The 21,745-nt window shown below is 46.2% G+C and overlaps 2 protein-coding genes across 3 annotated transcripts in view; one reads left to right on the forward strand and one right to left on the reverse strand.

The window, feature by feature from the left end:
• rnf24 (ring finger protein 24) overlaps positions 1 to 21,745 on the reverse strand; it is a 632,553-nt gene that overhangs the window by 329,640 nt on the left and 281,168 nt on the right. The gene's annotated exons all lie outside the window — the stretch shown is intronic.
• Positions 1 to 21,745, forward strand: part of LOC144687667 (uncharacterized) — a 64,770-nt gene that overhangs the window by 23,470 nt on the left and 19,555 nt on the right. The gene's annotated exons all lie outside the window — the stretch shown is intronic.

Genomic DNA, 21,745 nt, shown 5'->3' on the forward strand with positions numbered 1-21,745 from the left:
GCATATCCGACTGACACAGAAAATATCAATAATTGACACAAATGCCTCTTTTGTAGTTCAGTCAATTGTTTGCAAAAGTAAAAGCAAATTATAACAATTTAAAAGCAAACTTACCTTGAACAAAATAATTATTCCAATTGGCATTTTTCTGCAGTTTGCTCGTATCTATGCAAGTACAGTTTCTTCAAAGATGTTGACTCGTGCTTGACAATTTAGAATTTGAATTTTAAAGCAGTCTGCTTCCTTTCTCTAAATGATCATTTAAATTTGTTATCTTTTCCTTGGCATACTACTTCTTTAATTTGTATTAGTTTAAAGACCTACCCTCGGGCTGAATGTCAAGAAGGTCAGTGCCATTATTCTAGTTGAATTGCCCCGGCTTGATTCCATTCCAGATGCAATTCCTCAGGCTCAGCCAATCATGTGAAATGTTGGTGTTCTGTCAAACTGTGAGCCGAGCTGAGCTTCAAATCATTTTTCCGATCGTTGCCATGACTGCTCATTTTTATTTCTGTAAACTTATCCATCTCCGTCCCTTCGTCAGCCCACCCCAATCCACACAGCTGAAACCGTTAGCCATGGGTTTGACACCTGTAGAATCTACTATTCCTTTTCTTCTGTCCTCTGCACTAATCTCCCATCCTCCAACCTTCAGAAGCTCCAGTTGGTCCAAAAATACAGCCACCTGTTCCAGGTCAAGGGCCAAGTTCTTGTCCTTACTGACTTGCATTGGTTTCCAATGCTACAGTGCATTAAATTTAAAATTTTCACCCTGTTCTTCAAATCTCTCCATGGCCTCATTCCATTCTATTTTTGCAACTTCCTTCTGCCTTAGAACGACAGCCACCATCATTGCCATTAAAACTGTCCCATGGTCTCTGCAGAGGTATGTAGGAAAACAAACAGCAAGCTAAAAGAGGAGAGCTTAAGACCCAGACTTTTGCCACAACGGAGGGCCTCTCCATTGCAGTGAAAATAGCAGAACTGCCGGAAAATTGGAAGTCCCTCCCCCGAGCCCGGCATTTCCCATTTTTGCAGCGGGGGGCCGGACGGATTTCACACATGTTTTTTATGGCGGCAGCTGGCCTTTTAAATCATCAGCTCCCCCAACTCTAATCGGTTTTTGGTAGCCTCGGATTGTGGAACCTGAAGTATGCGGAGTAGGCCTGGTAAGAGCAGGTCTGAACTTGGTGTATTTCTTTGAATAGCCAGGAGAGCCCTTTGGAGAGGTAGGGTATCCCTGTGGAATGTGCCTTAAAATGTTATTCATAGCCCCAGAAGTGGCACAAAACTGTCTTCCCTTAACCCAAGGGAGTAGGAGAGTGGGTTTCTGGTCTCGCAAGACAATTACTATTGCTCCTACTGACTCGTGCACCCAGGTGCCAGGAAGAACTTTGTGCTGGTGAAGGGCACATAGCACTTCCTATGAAGGAATACCGAAGATGGGCGCGGCACCCTAGTACACAGAGGCCATAGAAGCCAGTCACCATGAACAGCCAGAGGTCAGAGGGAGCGCAGAAGGTCAGGAGGAAGAGGCTATTTCCTGCGCACTAGGAAAAAGGAGAGGCAGGGCAACCAGGTACTGCCCTAAGGCAGGGTGTATAGAGCTGGGACATCCTATCTCAATATGACGGAGAACCAGTGCTGAAGGCGACTGAGGCCAAGCGGTGAGGTTGTGACAGACATATTTCGCATGGTCCATAACAACCCGAGTCACAACTCATCGACTCCCGTGCCCTGCTAGTGGCTGTGAAGGTAACCGTCACTCTCAACGTCTACGCCTCAGGACCTTTCCAGGGATCAGAAGGAGACCTGTCTGGTATATCCCAATCAGCAGCACACAGTTATATTAAGGCTGCAACTAATGCCCTGTTTACTAGTGTGGGGGGGTCACATTAATTTCCCTGTAGATTCAGTGCCTCAGACACAGAGAGCACGGTCTTTGCCCAATTGGCAGGCGTCCCTCAGGTGCAGGGTGTGATTTATTGCACCCATGTTGCTGTATAGGCCCCGACTCAACATGTGGACACCTTTATCCACCAGAGGTCCTTCCACTTGATCAATGTACATGTGGTTTGTGACCACAAGGTTTTCCTTCATGTGTGTGCAAGGTTCCCTGGCAGCTGACACAACTTCATACTAAGGAGTTCCCAACTCCTCCACCTGTTTCATCCACCAACGGATCTGTAGTTGGTTTCTAGGGGACAAGGGCTACTACTTAAGAACTTGGCAAAACACCCCCTTTAGGAGCCCACAAACATTGGCAGAGTACAGTTACAACAACAACAGCCATGTTGTCACCAGGTGTACCATCAAGCAGGCATTTTAAAGGTGCGCTTCAGGTGCCTTGATCGCTCATGTGGAGCTCTACAATATGCCCCAACAAGGGTATCAAGAATAATAATAATGTGCTGCATGCTGCACAACATTGTGTAGTGGGGAGCCTACAAAATGATGATGATGACGGCATGGGCAGAGCTCCAACCTCTGAGGAGGAGGAAGATGAAGAAGAAGCCCCTGTCCATTAGGAGGATTCCGAAATGGATTAGGAGGCCGCTAATGGAAGAGCAGCTGGGAGGCATGGCCTGTAGTCCAGGCTAAATCTGTGCAGGATGGGATCATCGCCAAATGGGTCCTTGTGCAAAATAGATTCTCATAAGGTCCTCCGATATCACAGTTGCCATCATCCAGATCCCTGGTGACCAACTTCCAGCTAAAGAATCTTGTACATTGATTCCAAAATTACTCAAGGGACTCTCGATCCACCACAAGGGAGAGAATAAACATCAATGAGGTGCCTACACCGATGCCAATGTGTAACACTGCATGAATGAATTGCACCCAGCACTCATGCTTGAGATACACCTGCAGCCCAGCGCCTGTTTGTGGACTCTGATCATTGAGCGTCCCTTAAAGTTAGGCTTGGATGGACAATGAAAGATACAGGGAGCGTCAGTGCGGGAGCTTTTGAACTCTGGAATCTCATGTGGTACAGCAGTGAAAGAAGAAGGCCCCCAAAGCATCACAAATCAGCCGACAACCTTGATCCTGTTGACGACACATCGAGATGGACCTCAGCATGCTGCCCTCATTATTACTGGTAAGAACCACCTTCATAAAGATACCATTCATTTTGAGCTCTAGTGTACAAACACATATTAAGTCATGTACAAGTGTAGGTAAATATATTAAAGAAGTATTCAAGTGTGCTATATACAATGTGGAAAGTCTAACCGTGGTGAACCCATTAGTGCTCTAGACCAGACGACACTCTTTGCTCTTACACACTCCTGTGAAGTCCCTTCCATGTTGCCTCAGATGAGGTGTAGGCAGGCTACTCACCTCTCTGTCTAAACAACAGTGAGGAGTATGGTGGCTTGCCTCATTGTGCAGGCACCATTGGGGACCTCCTTCAGACTACAGTCTCTGCATCTCAGCATGGGCAGCCGTGATCACTGGCACATATGCAGCAAATGAGGGGTCTGGTGGAGAGACTGGGGAGGCAGAGGAAGATGAGGATGCTGAGGAGTTCTTGGTATCTTCACCTACCTCAGTGACCTGCACAGCCCTGGGTTGGCCTTCAGCTGGGGCTGATGGGGCTGGATGCTGGTGCGCAGCAGTCGTCCATTCCAGCAACCGCTGTGCCACCGGTACCATTGTCCTGTTCAGGATACGCATTCCATGGATGTCAGCACTCATACTCTGAACTGACTGCTCCAGACTACTGAGGGAGGCTTGCACTCTTTCCTGGCTGAGGTGCTGCTCTTGCATCCACTCCAAGTGCTGCTGCATGTGTCTCTCCATGAGATTGGCCAATCTCCTCATGGTCAGAGCTCGTGCACTTGAGCGCTTGGGTCAATATGGAACTCATGATGGTGATGGACTCCTCCATTTGCAGTCCAAGAGCTCCCACTGTCTCATGGAACTCTGCCAGATGTCCACACATCTGTGGCTGATTATCTAAGCATTGTGCCCCAAAAGGTGACTCCTGAGGCTCCATGTTCCTGCCCACTGGAGCATCATCGTGACTTTCCTCCTTCCTCTGAGGGGGACTGTACATAGATGTTGCTGACTCTGACACCCCCTCGTGCACTCAGGTGTGGTGACTTTCACCCAGTGCCTCTGACTCGACACGCATGCTACATCCCTCCAAAGTGCTTAGATCTGAGTTGGTGGAGTGTGAGCTAGTGTGATGTGATGCTGCCTCCTCAGACATCCCTTCCTCCCCTTGATGTTCGAAGCATGATCTGTCCGGGGGAGGTGAAGAAGCATACAAATATGACCTTTCCCTTGGAGCCCTGTGTGGAGAGCCAAACTACTCACATTGCTGGAATGCAGCAGGTCATTGAACCCTTTCCTGCATTGAATCCATGAGCGCTGATGGTCTCCTGCTGCACGCACCGCAGCCGCTATTTGCATTCAGGTCATCTTGGTTGTTGCAGGGGCATTACAGCGGCCAGCTGGCGCGAGGACTGCTCTCCCCTTCTGGAGCTCTTCCATCAAAACATGAAGGTCCTGGTCATAAAAGCATGGAGCATCTGGACCCATCCCTTCCCCCACATCTCCTCTGTGTGTCTAGCCCTTCTCATTGTGAAAGCACCCTATGATGCGTGCCATTGCCTTTAAGCGTGCTCGCGCTGCCCTCATGATGCAACCCTATCCTTACACTCCCTCTCATGCTAACATCCCCTTGTGCTCAGTGAACTGACATGATGACCTCCACCTTTTACCACCATGTGACAAGGTGATTTCAACACCGCCTTTACCACCTGCTAACAGCGATTCACTATCGCCAACAGACAGCTGTTCAGGCACCCTGGAAATCTCATCGTTACCTATTCCATGGGATGGATGCGTCTGAGCCAGGCTGATCCAATCCCAGTCCGGTCCATCTTTGTGGCATTCTTTGCCTTTTTTGACTGCAATGACATGAATTTATGTTAGCCTGATTAAACAGTGCTCAGAGGAATATTTCTCTTCCCTCATTCATGTGTTCTGTGCGCACCTACATGAGCTGTTTTACACATACAAGCCTTAGTGCTGAAGCAGAGGTATGTGCCAGGTCTCACACCTTAGATGCAGCAAGCTACTCATCTTGCTGGAACACCGCAGATCGTTGAATCTTTTCCTGTACTGAATCCATGAGCGCTGATGGTCTCCTGTTGCACTCACCGCAGCTGCTATTTGAATCCAGGCCTTCTTGGTTGGTGCAGGTGGATTACACTGGCCAGCTGAGTTGAGGACTGGTCTCCTCTTCTTGACCTCTGCTGCCAAAATGTGCAGGTCCTGGTCAGAAAAGTGGGGGGCAGCTGGACCCATCCATTCCCCTGTGTCTCCTCTATGTGTTATTCTATGAATAAAAATGTTAGGTGAAAAGGGTCGTGAGCCATTCAGATTACATTACTCTCATTCACTTTTGAGTGCTTACATGCACTAACCATTTTCACCATATCATCAATAATTACTGGTAAGGTTTGGTGGAGAAAATGGCTCTGAAGAAATGATCGGTGCCATGGATGTTGCAGTTGTGACTCCAAGGTAGCATGCTGTTCTTCACAACCACTGATGCCTCTACTGGTTTAATCTCTCCTAGTCACACTGTTGTGCCATGACAGTGTGCAGATGAGAGGGACCTGGTCAAGGGTCAACAGTGTAGGCACATCCTGATAGATGGGTGGCAAGAGGGTAAGTGGATGGGATAATGAGCATGGCACTGTTCATCATCATTCATCCATCCATTGAATGCTAACCACATGACTGCATAATATCTGTAGCAGGTAGTGGTGGTAAGACGATGCCATCCCTATGGCTGTGTCTTGAGAATCCACTCCATGCTTTGAGTGGTTCAGGACAGTACACTTTGATTTGGCAGCAACAATGGCAATTCCTCCTTGGAGAAAACCCACAAAGGACCATCCATTCCAGGGTCAACTAACAGTTGGACAACATCTACAGCTTGGACACTCACCTGACAAGGCAATGATGTCATTTTCGAGGCACAGGGACTTCACCATGGTTAACATACCTTTCAGACAAGCCTTTCTGAAGGCCCACTTTTTATCTGTGCCTGAGTCACCTGAGACCTACACTAGGCCCATTTATGACCCCTCACACTTCCAGGCTTGCCCAGTCTGAATCCTATTCTAGCCCATCTCTTTCTACCCCTGTGCCCCCCGCCCCCACTCCCTGGACCGAAAATTGGAAGTTTGGGCAGACGTTTTTTAGTGGTCGCCTTCGTGGAGCCGGGAAATTCTCCTGTCTCTGCGCATCCAGCCTTGGGGTGAAAATCTGGGCCTAAGAATGGAAACTCAAAACCTGGTCAACAAGGTAGATTTTAAGGAAATGGGGTGGTAGGTTTAAAGGGGAAATTGCAGAGAGTGGGACGTACGTGGCAGGAAGCATTGCCGCCAGTGAGGAGCCGAAGGCTATATCTGATACCAGAATCAGGGACCGGGGGTGAAGGGATGGTTGAGCTCAAGTAGTCTACAAATATGGGGAGTGATGAGGCAGGCCTTGGAGGGATTTAAAGACAAAGAGAAAAATTTCAAATGTGAAATACTGCGAGACCAAGAGTCCAGGTAGATCAGAGAGGACGGGGTGATGCGTGAACAGAGCTCCATTATCTTTTGGTCTTTCATCTGTGACCTATCAGTCATCCCCTTCTCCCTTTCCCCCACCATTAGTGGCAGTACCTTCAGCTACCTCAGTCCCATTCTTCCTTCCCAACAGCTCTACCTCACTTTGCCCAGCTTTTGAACAAAGCTTTCATTTACCTCTCTCAATTCCTGCATCTATGGTTTGGCTTATGTTCCCTTATCTCTACTATTATTCCCTCAACTCTGTGAAGTGCCTTGGAGCATTTTTCTATGTTAAAGGTGCTAATAAATACAAGTTGTTGTTCGCTGCACGGTACCAGATTGTGCAACGAATTTGTAACAGAACTTTTAATGGAATTTGTAACAGAACTTTTAATGCTTGTTTTCAAGATTATAGTTAATGCTTTTTTTAATAAGATGGTATTATTTTCCAGAATAATACCATAGATGAGTTACTTCAGATTTGCATTTATATAGCACCTTTCACAACTTGGGATGTCCCGAAGCACTTTGCAGCCAATGAAGAAATTTTTGAAATGTAGTCACTGTTGTCACATAGGACTGCTGGTTCTGCAGAAGAATCTCATTCTGCAGCAGCCCTTCCCGTACAATGCATTAATGTTTCAGGAACTAACCAGGCATTGACACATCTGTGACGTAACTGCATCAATTTGTGGAAGTGCACATAATGCAGCTTCTGGACCAGTTATTTTTCCCAAAGCTACTCTTTTAATACTGTAATAATAACAATTACCACTAACATCAATGAAAAGGAAAATTATGTGGGGCGCATAGCAGCAACCATCCTCCGGTTTTATGATCCCTGCAGAAGTTGAAAGATCTGCCCAGCTGGAAAGTGTTGGATGGCTCGTTTTGTGGCTGGTGCAGACACGGTTGGCCAAGTGGCCTCTTTCTGTGCCATTAACTTCCTGTGATTCTATGAACTGTGTACTTTATTGTCCCTGTTACAAGGTAGTATGGGCCCATGTGACTCTCATATGGAAGAGAAACAAAGTACAATGCACTATTTTCCCCAGGCTGCTTCCACATGCCACTTGGGGGGCAACCCAAAGTAACAGTGACAATGACCTGGAGTGCAGAACCCCCTTCTCCCACTTTTTGACTACCCCAGGCATGTTGACTCAGATGAGCAAGTAAAATGAGACATGTGGGTTCGTCTGCTCTTAGCTCACACATTATCTCAAAAGAAATGTGGATCTGGGAATCATTTTTATGGATTGTGAAGTGACTGGGATCATTTGGTGTTATGTTGGATAAAGTGAATTTTCACCATCCCTAAGCACATGCTGAACTTTAATCTGTAATAAATGGTAGAAGTAGTTTAATAAAATGTCAGCTGTAGGAGTGTTGTATTTGTGGCTTATTTCAAGCAACGTGCTTCAAACTGTGGCAGCCCTGCCATCCCTAATCGGAAGATTGTGTGCTTCTAACAAGCCTCCAGGCTGTTGTGAATGAAGGCAGCTACTGTGAGGGGTCCACACCAAATGTGAAATGTAATTTTTTAAACAAAAGGAAAACTTAGTCGCCTTGAAAGTTAAAGGGCCAGAATTTTGCATTATTCACTTTTGCAAGAGAGCTTAAAGCAATTTAGTGGCAATTTTTTCTTTTCTCTTCAGTTTTCTTCCATTCTCCCCAAGTCCAATGATCCTTTCCTGATGTGCAGTTCAATGAATTCTCGTTGCTCTCTATACTTCATCCAAGTAGCTTTCGTTTATGTGCTTGAGTGAATGATGCCTTTTTAAATGAAATCATATGGCATGCCATTCCCACGATCCAATCTTTGTAACCTGCCTATCTGAAACTCCCTCCACATGTTGGTTTTACTGTAGATTCCATTATTTTTATAATGATTAATAATCATTGGCATTAGCTCTTAATACGATATTTAGTGGATTAGATCATAATTTATACCGTGAAATGTTATGTGGAAAACCTTGATTGGACAGAGATTTCACCATCGGAAAGTGCGTCACTGAAACTTTGTGTACATTACTTTACATAATGGAAGGGAGGAGTTGGTAAAAGGAGCAATTTATTTTCATTGGTGTTGCAAGAACTGATGTTGCCAGTTAACACATGTTCGCTGTTCTGTGATGTTAAGCCACATTACAAGAGCAATGTTCATTCAAGTAAGGACTTGGGTTTTAAAAAGAAAATGTTAAAAATCAACAAAATGTCAGTTTTTTACTATTACCTGACATGGATGATTCAATAATTGAAATGGCTTTTGACTTTTCAGAGAGCTGGTGATACACTCTAAGGCTAGAAGTGCCAGTTTTGGACCTTTATATTTGCTCACGGGATGTGGACATCACTTGACAAAGCCAGTGTTTATCGTCCATCCCTATTGCCCTTGAGAAGGTGGTGTTGAGCTACCTTCATGAACTGCCGCAACACCTGTGGTGTAGGGGGGGGAGTTCAAGGATTTGGACTCAGTGACAGCAAAGGAATGGTGATTCATTTGATGTGTGACATGTAGGGAAACTTGCAAATGGTTATGTTCCCATCCACCTGCTGCCCTTATTCTTCTTGATGCTAGAGGTTAAAGGTTTGGGTGATGCTGTTGAGGGATTCTTGGTGAGTTGCTGCAGTGTATCTTACAGATGGCACTTTGCTGCCACTGTGCATTGGTAGTTGAGGGAGTGAATGTTTAAGGTGGTAGATGGGGTAATGATCAAGTGGGTTGCTTTGTTTGGGATGGAATTGAACTTCTTGAGTGTTGTTGGTGGCCGTACTCGTCCAGGCATGTATTCCATCACACTTCTGGCTATGCCTTATATATTGTGGACAGGCTTTGGTGAGTAAGGAGGTGAATTAATCATCAAAGAATTCCCAGCCTCTGATCTGCTCTTGTAACCACATTATTTATATGGCTGCTTCAGTAAAGCTTCTGGTCAATGATGACTCCCAGGATGTTGATGTTCTGCGATGTAATGCCATTGAATGTCAAAGGGAGGTGCTTAGATTCTCTCTTTTTGGATGCCTGGCACTTTGTATGGTGTGAATGTTACTTGCCATTTATCAATACAAGCCTCAATATTATCCAGGCCTTTCTACATATGGACTCGGACAGCTTCAGTACCTGAGGAGTTGTGAATGTTGCTGAACATCATGCAATCATCAGTGAACATTCCCACTTCTGACCTTACTATGGAAGGGAGGTCATTGATGAAGCAGCTGAAGATGGTTGGGCCTAGGACTGTTCCCTAAGGAACTCCTTCATCTATGTCCTGGAGCTGAGATGATTGGCCTCCAAGAACCACAACCATCTTTGTGCTAGGTATGGCTCCAACCAATGGAGATTTTTTCCTGCTGATTCCCATTGGCTTCAATTTCACTAGGACCCCTTGAAGCCACAATTGGTCAAATGCTGCATTGATATCAAGGGCAGTCATGCTCATATCACCTCTGAAATTCAGCTCTTTTATGCTTATTTGGAATAAGGCTCTGATAAGATCAGGAGCCAAATAGTCCTGCAGAACCCAAATTGGTGAGAAGGTTTATGCTGAGTACGTGCTGCTTGTTAGCACTGTTGTCAACACTTTCATCACTTTGCTCATGATTGAGAGTAGAATGATAGAGTGGTCAGTGGCTGGATTGGATCTGTCTTGCTTTTGTGCAGAGGACATATTTTTCATTGCTGGGTAGATGTAAGTGTTGGTGGTTGTGCTGGAACAGCTCAGCTAGGGATATGATTAGCTCTGGAGCTTCAACATTATAGCTGGGATGTTGCCAGGGCCCATTGCCTCTGCTGTATCCAGTGTGTTCAGCCATTTCTTGATACCACGTGGAGTGAATCGAATTGTCGGAAAACTGGAATCTGTGATGCCGGGGACCTCAGGAGGGAGACAAGATGAATCTTCCAATTGGCACTTCTGGCTGAAGATAGTTGAAAATGCAAAAGCTTTGTCTTTTGTACTGATGTGCTGGGCACTGCCATAATGAGGATGGGGATATTCGTGGAACCTCCTACTTCTGTTAGTTATTTCATTATCCAACACCACTCTCGGCTGGATATAGCAAAACTGCAGAGCTTTGACCTGATCTGTTGGTTTGGGACTGCTTAACTCTGTCTATAATGTACTGCTTCTACTGTTTAACGTGCATATAGTTGTAGCTTTGCCAGATTGGCACCTTATTTTCCGGTATGCTGTTCCTGGCATACTCTCCTACATTTCTCGTTGAACTAGAGTTGGTCCCCTGGTTTGATGGTAATGGTAGAATGGGGATATGCCAGGCCAGGAGGTTACAGTTTGTGGATGAATATAATTCTGCTGCTGATGACCCACACCACCTCATGGGTGCCATGGTTTGAGCAACTATATCTGTTCTGAGTCTATCCCACTTAGCACAGTTGCATCCACACATGATGGAGAATGTCCTCAGTGTGAGGATGGAACTTTGTCTCCACAATGACTATATGGTGGTCACTCCGACCAATCCTGTCACAGACAGATGCATCTGCAACTGGTAAATTGCTGAGGATGAGAGTCATGTGGATTTTTCCCCTTATGTTGGTTCTCTCACCACCTGCCACAGACCCAGTCTGGCAGATATGTCATCCAGGACTTGACCGGCTTGGTCAGTAGTGGTTCTTAGAGATGGATATGTCCCATCTAGAGAGAATTCTGTGCCATGCTACCCTCAATGCCTCTGTCAAGTGCTGCTCAACATGGAGGAGTACTGATTCATCACTTGAGGGAGTGGGATTGTGGTAATCAGCAAGACGTTTACTTGGCCATGTTTGAGCTGATGCTTTGAGACTGCATGGGGTCCGGTGTCAATGTTGAGGATTCCCAGAGCCACTCCTTCCTAACTGTATACCATAGTGCTGCTACCTCTGTGGATCTGTCCTGGGACAATACATACACAAGGATGATGATGGATGATTCTGGGACGTTGGCTGAAAGGTATCATTCGCTGAGTATGACTATATTGGCGTGTTGCTTGACTAGTGCTATCATTTTGGCACAAGTCCCTGGATGCCAGTGAGGAGGACTTTGCAGAGGCGACTGGGTTGGATGCGCTAAGGTCGATGCTGGGTGATCCATCTGGTTTTATTCTTCTTCAACTTTTTTTGTAATGGTTTGACTCAACTGTGTGGCTTTCTAGGCCATTTCATAGGGCAGCTAAGAGGCAATCACATTGCTGTGGGTCTAGAGTCACAGGCCAGATGGGTCAGGATGACAGATTTCCTTCACTCAAGGATGAGCCAAATAGGTTTTTACAACAATCCTTTATCATTACTGAGACAATTTTTATTCCAGATTTAATTGAATTTTCCCACGTGATGGGATTTGGAGCAATAATTTATCCCTCTGGATTATTAGTCTGGTAACATAACCACTATGCTACCATTGCCAAGTTAATGGAATATTAGTTCAATGAAGAGCGCAGGAGGGCACGCCAGGAGCAGCACCAGGCATAGCTAAAAATGAGGTGTCAACCTGGTGAAGCTGCAACACAGTACTACTTGCGTGCCAAACAACAAAATCACCATGTGATAGACAGAGCTAAGTGACCCCACAACCAATTGATCAGATCTAAGTTCTGCAGTCCTGCCACCTCCAGCCATGAATGGTGGTGGACAATTAAACAACTCGCTAAAGGAGGAGGCTCCACAAATATTCCCATCCTCAATGATTGGGGATCCCAACACATCAGTGCAAAAGTATTTGCAACCATCTTCAACCAGAAGTGCTAAGTGAATGATCCATCTTGGCCTCCGGAGGTCCCCAGCATCACAGATGTCAGTCTTCTGCCAAGTTGATTGACTCCATGTGATATCAAAGAACGGCTCAAGGCACTGGATACTGAAGGCTAATGGGCCCTAACAATATTCCGGCAATAGTATTGAAGACTTGTGCTCCAGAACTAGCTGCACCCTAGCCAAGCTGTTCCTGTACAGCTACAATACTGGCATCTATCCAGCAATGTGGAAAATTGCACAGGTATGTCCTGTCCACAAAAAGCAGGACAAATCCAATCTGGCCAATTACTGCCCCGTCAGTCTATTCTCGTGAAGGAAGGGGTGATCAACAGTGCTATCAAGCGGTTTTTGCTGAGCAATATCCTGCTCACTGACTTCCAGTTTGGGTTCCGCAAGGGCCACTCAGCTCCTGACCCCATTACAGCTTCGGTCCAAACATGGGCAAAAGAGCTGAACTCCGGAGGTGAGGCGAGAGTGACTACCCCTGACATCAAGGCAGCATTTGACTGAATGTGGCATCAAGGAATCCTAGCAAAACAGAAGTCAAAGGGAATCGGGGGAAAATTCTTCACTGGTTGTAGTCATACCTGGCACAAAGGAAGATGGTTGTGGTTGTTGGAGATCAATCATGTCAGTCCCAGGACATCACTGCAGGAGTTCCTCAGGGTAGTGTCCTAGGTCCACCATCGTCAGCTGCTTTGTCAATAATCTTCCTTCTATCATAAAGTCAGAAGTGTGGATGTTCGCTGTTGATTGCACAATATTCAGCACCTTCTCAAGGGCAACTAGGGATGGGCATTATATGCTGACACATTGAATATCTGCCGCGGTCTTTACAGGTAGTGTGACAGCAGGCACTGGAAGTCCACATCCCGTGAATGAATAAATGAAAAAAAACAATCGCGACTTCTCAGACACTGAAGCAGTCCGTGTCCATATTCAGCAAAACCTGGACAACATTCAGGCTTGGGCTGATAAATAACACTTGTGCCACCCAAGTGCCAGGCAGTGACCATCTCCAACAAGAGAGAATCTAACCATCCCCCCATGACGTTCAATGGCATTACCATCACTGAATCCCCCACTATCAACATCCTGGGGGGTTACCATTGACTAGAAACTGAACTGGACTAGCCATATAAATAATGTGGCATTAAGAGCAGGTCATAGGCTAGGAACCTGCATTGATTAACTCACCTCCTAACTCCCCAAAGGCTGTCACCATCTATGATGCACAGGTCAGGAGTGTGATTGGATACTCTCCACTTGCCTGGATGAGTGCAGTTCCAACAACAGTGAAGAAGCTGGACGACATCCAGGATAAAGCAGTCTGCTTCATTGGCACCCTATCCCTCAACATGCACTCCCTGTACCACTGATGCACAGCAGGTGCAGTATGTACCATCTACAGGATGCACTGCAAGAATTCACCACGGCTCCTTCAACAGCACCTTCCAAACCCACAATCACTACCATCTAGAAGGACAAGGGCAGCAGACAGATGGGAACACCACCACCCAGAAGTTCCCTCCAAGTCACTCACCATCCTGACTTGGAAATATATTGCTGTTCCTTCACTGTCGCTGGGTCAAAATCCTGGAACTCCCTTCCTAACAGCACTGTGGATGTACCTACACATGGACTGCGGCGGTTCAAGAAGGCAGCTCACCATCACTTTCTCAAGGGCAACTAGGGATGGGCAATAAATGTTGGTCGAGCCAGCGAAGTCCATGTCCCGTGAATGAATAACAAAAAAGCTAGTAAAGCAACAAAGGGGAGAGAGATTCCAGGCCAAGGAAGGCAATACCCAAATCAACAACCAGAGGGTGGGTGACCATGCCAGCGCTGTGGAGGCAATTGACCACATCGGAGAGAGCAATGTCCAGCAATCTCAGTGCAATGTTTCAATTGGAAAGAAATGTAAAGCTAAGACACCCATATGGGTAGAGGATCCCAAGACAATCCATGAGATTGAGGTACCACGCCAGGAAGGGACAAAACCGTGCATCTTAGTTGACATCAAGGATCCTGGATTCTCCTTTCGGATTGCGGACATCTCAGTAAACTGTAACCTCGTCAACTCCACATTGGAGACGGGGGCCAATGTTATGGTCCTCTCGGATAAAGGACCGTGGCTGAAAGACCTCTGGCTACGAGTGACGGACACACCACCCTATGGGCCTGAAGGAGTCCGACTTCCAGTCATAGGCACAATCCCCAAACCACTAAGGTATGGTGACAAGCAGATATTCAAGTCATTTACTTCATCCAAAACCAATCTTTTTCTCTGCTGAGCAGAGATGCCTGTGCTGACCTTAACTTTCTTAAAATGGCAGAAGACGTTGAGACAACACTGTCGTCAACTACACAGAACTGCAAGCTCCTGAGAGGCTCACCAGTAAAGAGATTCTCGACTGGGACTTCAGCTCAGAATTGTCTTCACTCTTCGCAGAGCCAGTTTGTTCAATTTCCTTGCAGGCAGCAGAAGCTCCTCTTTGGTCAGACCAGCCAAACCTTCAGATAATCACCACTGTACCTCAAGTGGAAGACCCACAGGAGAATGACCAGCAACAGAAGAATGAGCCCCAACCCCCGGCTCCAGTGCCTGCTGTCACACTATCTGTAAAGACCGCGGCACAGGCACTGCAACCTCCAGCCAGTACGTAAAGCTGCAAGACGATGTTGGAGCAAGGAACGAGTGACCATCAACTTGCCAGGGCACACCTCAGTGAGGCACGGAGACACACGGAAGATCACAGTGTCGCAATAAACGCCAAACTGCAAGGTGAGCCCACAGATGAAGAACATCCAAACGACAGGGACAGCCATCTTCAACTCCAACAAAGATCACAGCGGACCACATGGAAAAAGTAAAATTGGGTTTGTACCATGAATGAACGGAGTGAACACTCTCTCCGGAAAGAACGGGACAAGCTGGTATCCCTGAGTAGAGCAGATGGGGAGTTGACAAACAGAAGTTCAATTCCAAGGAGCGGAAAGAGCATATCAGAAGAAGACAACTAAGTGCCAGAAACATCGATTACAACTGAAACTCCAAATCAACAAAGGTTGCCCCAATCAACAGAGCCTACCATTCCACTGAATGTGACCACAATGAGATCTTGAAGAATTGTTAAGCCTCCAGACCATCTGAATTTATGAAGTCAGAGACTTGAGGGGGGGATGGTGGTGGTGGTGGTGGGGCGAAGGGGTAGCTTGATTATAACGTAAATATTGTGCGTAAATACTCAGTGCAGGGTGTGTAGTATAAGGGTATGTGGCATAGCAAGGGTTAATGTGGGACTGGGAAACAGTGCTGCCCACAATGCGATGTAAAGAGACACATAACCTGAGACTAGGGGCAGCTGTGGACTGGGCAGAGACCTTGAAGAAGTAAGCACGGAGTTAGCTCATATATATAGGGTATAACCCCAGCTGTGTACATAATTATGTGTTATCAATAAATCCTTAATATTCAACCATACAAGACTCAGAACCTCTTTGTGAGACATACTGAACATACAACACTCCATTTATTTTGAGGTGATCTTAAAGTTTCAAAGAGAACTAAGAGGAAGAGATTAATTAACACACTCCAGCAGGCTGAATGAGTGGATGCTGCAAATCACCTCTTTTTTAGGAAGGTTGCTTGCTTGAAACTTTATTAAAACACATTAATTTCACGTGGAGCACAGCAGGGAACTGCAACATAATTTATCATATATGCACCTACCAGCTATTGGGCTCCATGTTAGATGAATATCTTCTTGATACAGCACACAACTTGCATCTTAACTGGGATATTTTTCCTGGAGTTTCACTCAGGAATTTGAAGATGGGACAGGCAATTGTTTCTCAGCCGCAAAGAGTTGGGGTGGGGGTCGCGCATGGCGATAATAGATCCATTGATTTTAAGCACATGGAAACAATGTAATATGCTGCATTTTGCGCAGAATCAGTTTTTTACATTTTGAAGAGAAAAAAGGTCACCTATACTATATTCAAATTAAAACCAGACAACAGGGAAACATCACCACTCCTGATTTGGCACCAAGCCATTTGCGAAGTTATTTTATTTAAAAAAACAACCAAATTGATGAGAGCCACAAAAAACTTCACACGGAGTTCAGAGGTCAAAAGGAGGAGAGGTGCCATGTTTTCACAAGGAGTCCTTAAGGCACAGCCTGACAAGGAAATGGGAGTAAGAAGCCAGGGAGGTCAACCCCAGGAGTCCGGTCCCGACAACCTGGCTGTAGTGCCAGACAATGTTCAATAACCTCACACAAGTGGTCAAGGTCTGTCAATGCATCTTTAAAGGCCACCGCACTACCAATGTCTCACACTGCTCAATGTACCACAGCACCATCAGTCATACATCAGCAATCAGAACTCATCCCAAACATTCAGAGACTCCACCTCACCCTCACACGCTTCCAACTGTGGCCTGCTTCAATCTCTTATCTTGATACTTCCACATATTTCAAATTATTCAGCTTTGGTAGTCACATCACTCAAACTGATAACACCTTGCACCAATTTTTTTGTGAAAAATATGCTTTATTTATAAAAATTGTAAAAGTACATTCCAGAACAATTCAAGAGTGCATTACAGGTGAGTTATGGTCAATACAGTACATAACACTCAAATACAGCATGTATTGCAACTGGAGTGAGGCTTTTAAATTCACTTTAAACAGTATAATAAGTGTGTTACAGATCATTTTCATTCAGTAAGATACATGACACAGTGAATGATCCATCTTAGCCTCCTGCGGAGGTCCCAAGCATCACAGATGCCAGTCTTCAGCCAATTTGATTCACTCCACGTGACATCAAGAAATGACTGAAGGCACTGGATAGTGGAAAGGCTAGGGGCCCTGACAATATTCCGGCAACAGTGTTGAAGACTTGTGCTCCAGAACTTGCTGTGCCCCTAGTCAAACTGCTCCAGTACAGCTACAACACTGGCATCTACCCAGCTATGTGGAAAATGCCCAGGTAGGACCCTGTACACAAAAAGCAGGTCAAATCTAACGCCCGATCATCAGTAATGGAAGGGGTCATAAGAGTGCTATCAAGCAGCACCTGCTTAGCAATAACCTGCTCACTGATGCCCAGTTTGGGTTCCGCCAGGGCCAATGAGCTCCTGACCTTATTACAGCCTTGGTTTAAACATGGACAAAAGGACTGAACTCCCGAGGTGAGAGGAACTGCCCTTGACATCAAGGCCACATTTGACCGAGTGTGGCATCAAGGAGCCCTAGCAAAACCAGAATCAATAGGAATCGGGGGAAAACTCCCCAATGGTTGGAGCCATACCTAGCACAAAGGAAGATGGTTGTGGTTGTTGGAGGTCAGTCATCTCAGCTCCAGGACATCATTGCAGGAGTTCCTCAGGGTATTGTCCTCAGCCCAACCATCTTCAGCTGCTTCATCAATGACCTTCCTTCCATCATAAGGTCAGAAGTGGGGATGTTCGCTGATGATTGCACAATGGTCAGCACCATTTGCAACTCCTCAGATACTGAAGCAGCCCATGTTCAAATGCAGTAAGCCCTGGATAATATCCAGGCTCGGGTTGATAAGTGGCAAGTAACATTTGCGCCACACAAGTGCCAGGCAATGACCATCTCCAACAGGAGAGAATCTAACCATCACCCCTTGACATTGAATGGCATTACTGTCGCTGAATCCCCCACTATCAACATCCTGGGGATTACCATTGACCAGAAACTGAACTGGACTAGGTATATAAATACTGTGGCTACAAGAGCAGGTCAGAGGCTAGGAATCCTGTGATGAGTAACTGCCCTCCTGACTCCCCAAAGCCTGTCCACCATCTACAAGGCACAAGTCAAGGGTGTAATGCAATATGCCCCACTTGCCTGGATGAATGCAGCTCACACAACACTCAAGAATCTTGACACTGTCTGGGACAAAGCAGTCCACTTAGTTGGCACCACATCTACAAACATTCACTCCCTCCAGCACCAACACACAGTGTGTACTATCTACAAGGTGCACTGCAGGAATTCACCAAGGGTCCTTAGACATCACCTTCCAAACCCACAACCATTACCATCTAGAAGGACAAGGGCAGCAGATAGATAGGAACACCGCCACCTGGAAGGTCCCCTTCAAGTCACTCACCATCCTGACTTAGAAATATTCTGCCGTTCCTCCACTGTCGCTGGGTCAAAATCCTGGAATTCCCTTCCTAACAGCACTATGGGTGTACCTACACTAGTTGGACAGCAGCAGTTCAAGGAGACAGCTCACCACCACCTTCTCAAGGGCAACTAGGGATGGGCAATAAATGCTGGCCCAGCCAGCGAAGCCAAAATCCTGTGAATGAATAAAAAGAAACTCTGAAGTGCCTCACTCCACTTGCAATTACAGGTCATATTTACAATTTATATTTTTAAACAATATTCTGTGGTACATTATAGCCTGAAGAGTTTTACACGGTCTCCAGCCCCTCGGTGTACTATAGACTGTGGTCTCTCATCGTTGAGCCTTTGCAATGGCTGCCCCATGCTTTCATGCATCCCTCAGCACGTCGTCCTGGACCTTGGAATGCACCAGTTTGCAAATCTCAGGCATCAGCAACTTTTTGCGCTAGAAGAGCAGAAGGTTTCAATCACACCAAAGCAAGTCTTTCAGCGAGTTGAATGTCCTCCAGCAGCACTTGATGATCATCTCGGCGTGAATCCCTGGAAGCAGCCTGTGCAGCACAGAGTCCTGCTTTACAGACTGCTAGAGATGAACCTCAACAAAAATCACTGCATCTTCTTCCAGATCCACTTTGCAAAGGCACATTTCAGGAGGAGGGAGGCAATGGCCCCGTCATCACTGCAGCTGCCTCGAGGACAGAGTGTGGAGGCTTTGGGTGTTCATGAAGGATCTGTTGGGGAGAGCCCTTCTCACCACCAGACAAACTAAACCTTGGGCTGGGATTTTTCCCTCGGCAGGGCGGGCGGGAGCGGTCAGGAAGCCGACCGCCGCCTGCGATCGGGGCCAATTGAGGTCCGCCCAGCGTGAAACGCGTGCTTCAGCGCTCAGCGCTGCCTGTGTGGGGGTGGGAGGAGGGCAATAGTGCAGGTTCGTGCATGCGCGCGGGGTGCGCGTTGGAAAAGCTCCCTGAGGTGCAGAGCTGCCTCAGGGAGATGAAGAGCTTTGACAATTAAAAATAAAAATCGTTGAAATGTTAAAAAAAAATGTCCCCTCACGTGACTCTGTCACATGAGCAGGGACATGTTAGTAATTAGGATGAAAATTGGAAATTTTTTTTAAACGATGGATCGAAACCTCATCCCGCCCATGGATGAGGTTTCGCAAAAAATGCAAAGGCCGCTTGGCCTTTTCGCCTGCTCGCCAACTGTAAGGTTGGACGAGCAGCGGAAAATTTAAATCAATTATACTGTTAATGGCCTTTTAGTTGTTGGCGGGTGTGCTGCTGATTCCCGCGCGTGCCTACTGACCGAAATATCGCGCGATGGGCTTGTGATCAAAGATATTTTTCTGCATAAACTTTTCCATGAGGGACAGGTGGTATGGCATGGTCCAACTGAATGGAGCGTTCCGTGGCAATGCGGCCAGACTCATCCTTCACAATACCAGAGACAGATAGAACCTCAGCACGTAAGGGCACTTGATGTTTGCATATTAAATGTCTATGCACATCTTAATGCAGCCACACACAAAGGTAGCCATCAGGATGAGGATTTCCTCTGCCTTTATCTTTTCACTTTGTATGTAGTACCCCTGTGGACACAGTCCATTTTCAATCTCCAGATAAAGCGGGAGATGGCCCAAGAAACTACCGTTGCTCAAGAATGGGTTATAGGCCAGACCTGCACCATTCACAGCAACACTGAAAGCACCTGGCACTTGATGACCAGGTTCTTATTCACAATACAGAGGGAGCATTGCTCCTATATTTCTTTCAAAAATATGCTTTATTCATAACATTTTTAAAGGTACATTTCATAGCAGTTCAAATTTGACATTACATAAAGTGCAATACAGATCATTTTCTTTCAATACAGGGCATGAGGTGCCTTTCTACCCTTGCCATTTCAAGTTATATTTACAATGTACATTTACGTTTCATGTCAAACATTCTCTGGTGCATACAGCCCAACAGGTTTTACTCAGTTTACAGCCTCTTGGTGTATTATGCCGTGAGGGCCTTAGACAGTGGCTTTTCCCCCTTGAGCCTTTGTGGTGGCTGCCCCAAGCTTTAATGCATTCCTCAGCACATCGTCCTGAACCTTGGAATGTGTCAGTCTGCAACACTTGGTCATTGACAGCTTTTCGCACTGTAAAGCTAGCAAGGTTCAGACAGGCCATAGAGTGTTTTTCACCAAGCTGACAGTCCTCCAACAGCAGTTGATCTTTGTCGTGGTGTGCATTGTTACCACATGCCGAATTTCTGCCTGACTTTGGCTATTTGCTCTTCCCAATTCTTGGTGCATGCCTTGGTCCCTCTGAGACATATTGCCAGCACCTTCAGGTAGGCTGACCTAATGATGAAGGGGACAAAGGATCGGTCAGTGAAGTATTGAAGTAGACTCTGCCTACCTTGAGCTGCTGCTCAAACCACATGGGCTACTCCTGCTTCTGTTTTTTATTATGCTTCTCAACCCGTTTCAAAATCCAAGTGGCCTGGATGGAAGTTGTGTCATATGATTTCTGGCCTACTTTGGCCCCCTTGCCAGCTGAAAGAAGGAAATGAAACCTCTCCTCAGTGGGTTAATTGATTGGTAGATTCCAATTAACTCTGCAGTATGCCACCACATTGAGGTCTTCATCTGAGTCCTCTGCAGAAAAGCTCATTTGCAATCTCACCCACTGCTGACCTGGCAAATGATCCATCCTTTTTCCAGGCCAAATGTGCCAGGATGGCTCACCACGTGCTGATCCCAAGTCTATACTTGCCTTTGAGGTAGGTGCAGTGCCTGATTCTAAGTTGATGGCTGTGAGTGTCAGATCATGTGTCATGGCTCTTACCCACTGCTGTGCTGTTGCTCTCTGTCTTAATGCTTGAGCTGCTGTGGCTGGGCCAGATAGGAGTTCTTGATGTGTGAAAACAGAAAATTGGATCGGAAAGGTTGGTGTGAGGGAGGATGGTGGAAGGGGAAGCAAAATGTTATGGTTACACTATCGCAGAAGGCTGTGGAGGCCAAATCACTGAATATATTTAAGAAGGAAATAGATAGATTTCTGAACTCCAAAGGCATCAAGGGGTATGGGGAGAGCATGAGAATACGGCATTGAGATAGAGGATCAGCCATGATCATATTGAATGGCGGAACAGGCTCGAAGGGCCAAATGACCTATTCCTGCTTCTATTTTCTATGTTTCTGTGTGTCAGCAGCATAAATCAGTAACAGACCGTCATCCTCATTTCCTTAGT

The sequence above is a fragment of the Cetorhinus maximus genome, chromosome 1 (assembly GCF_964194155.1).
Source record: "Cetorhinus maximus chromosome 1, sCetMax3.hap1.1, whole genome shotgun sequence".
NCBI lineage: Eukaryota > Metazoa > Chordata > Chondrichthyes > Lamniformes > Cetorhinidae > Cetorhinus > Cetorhinus maximus.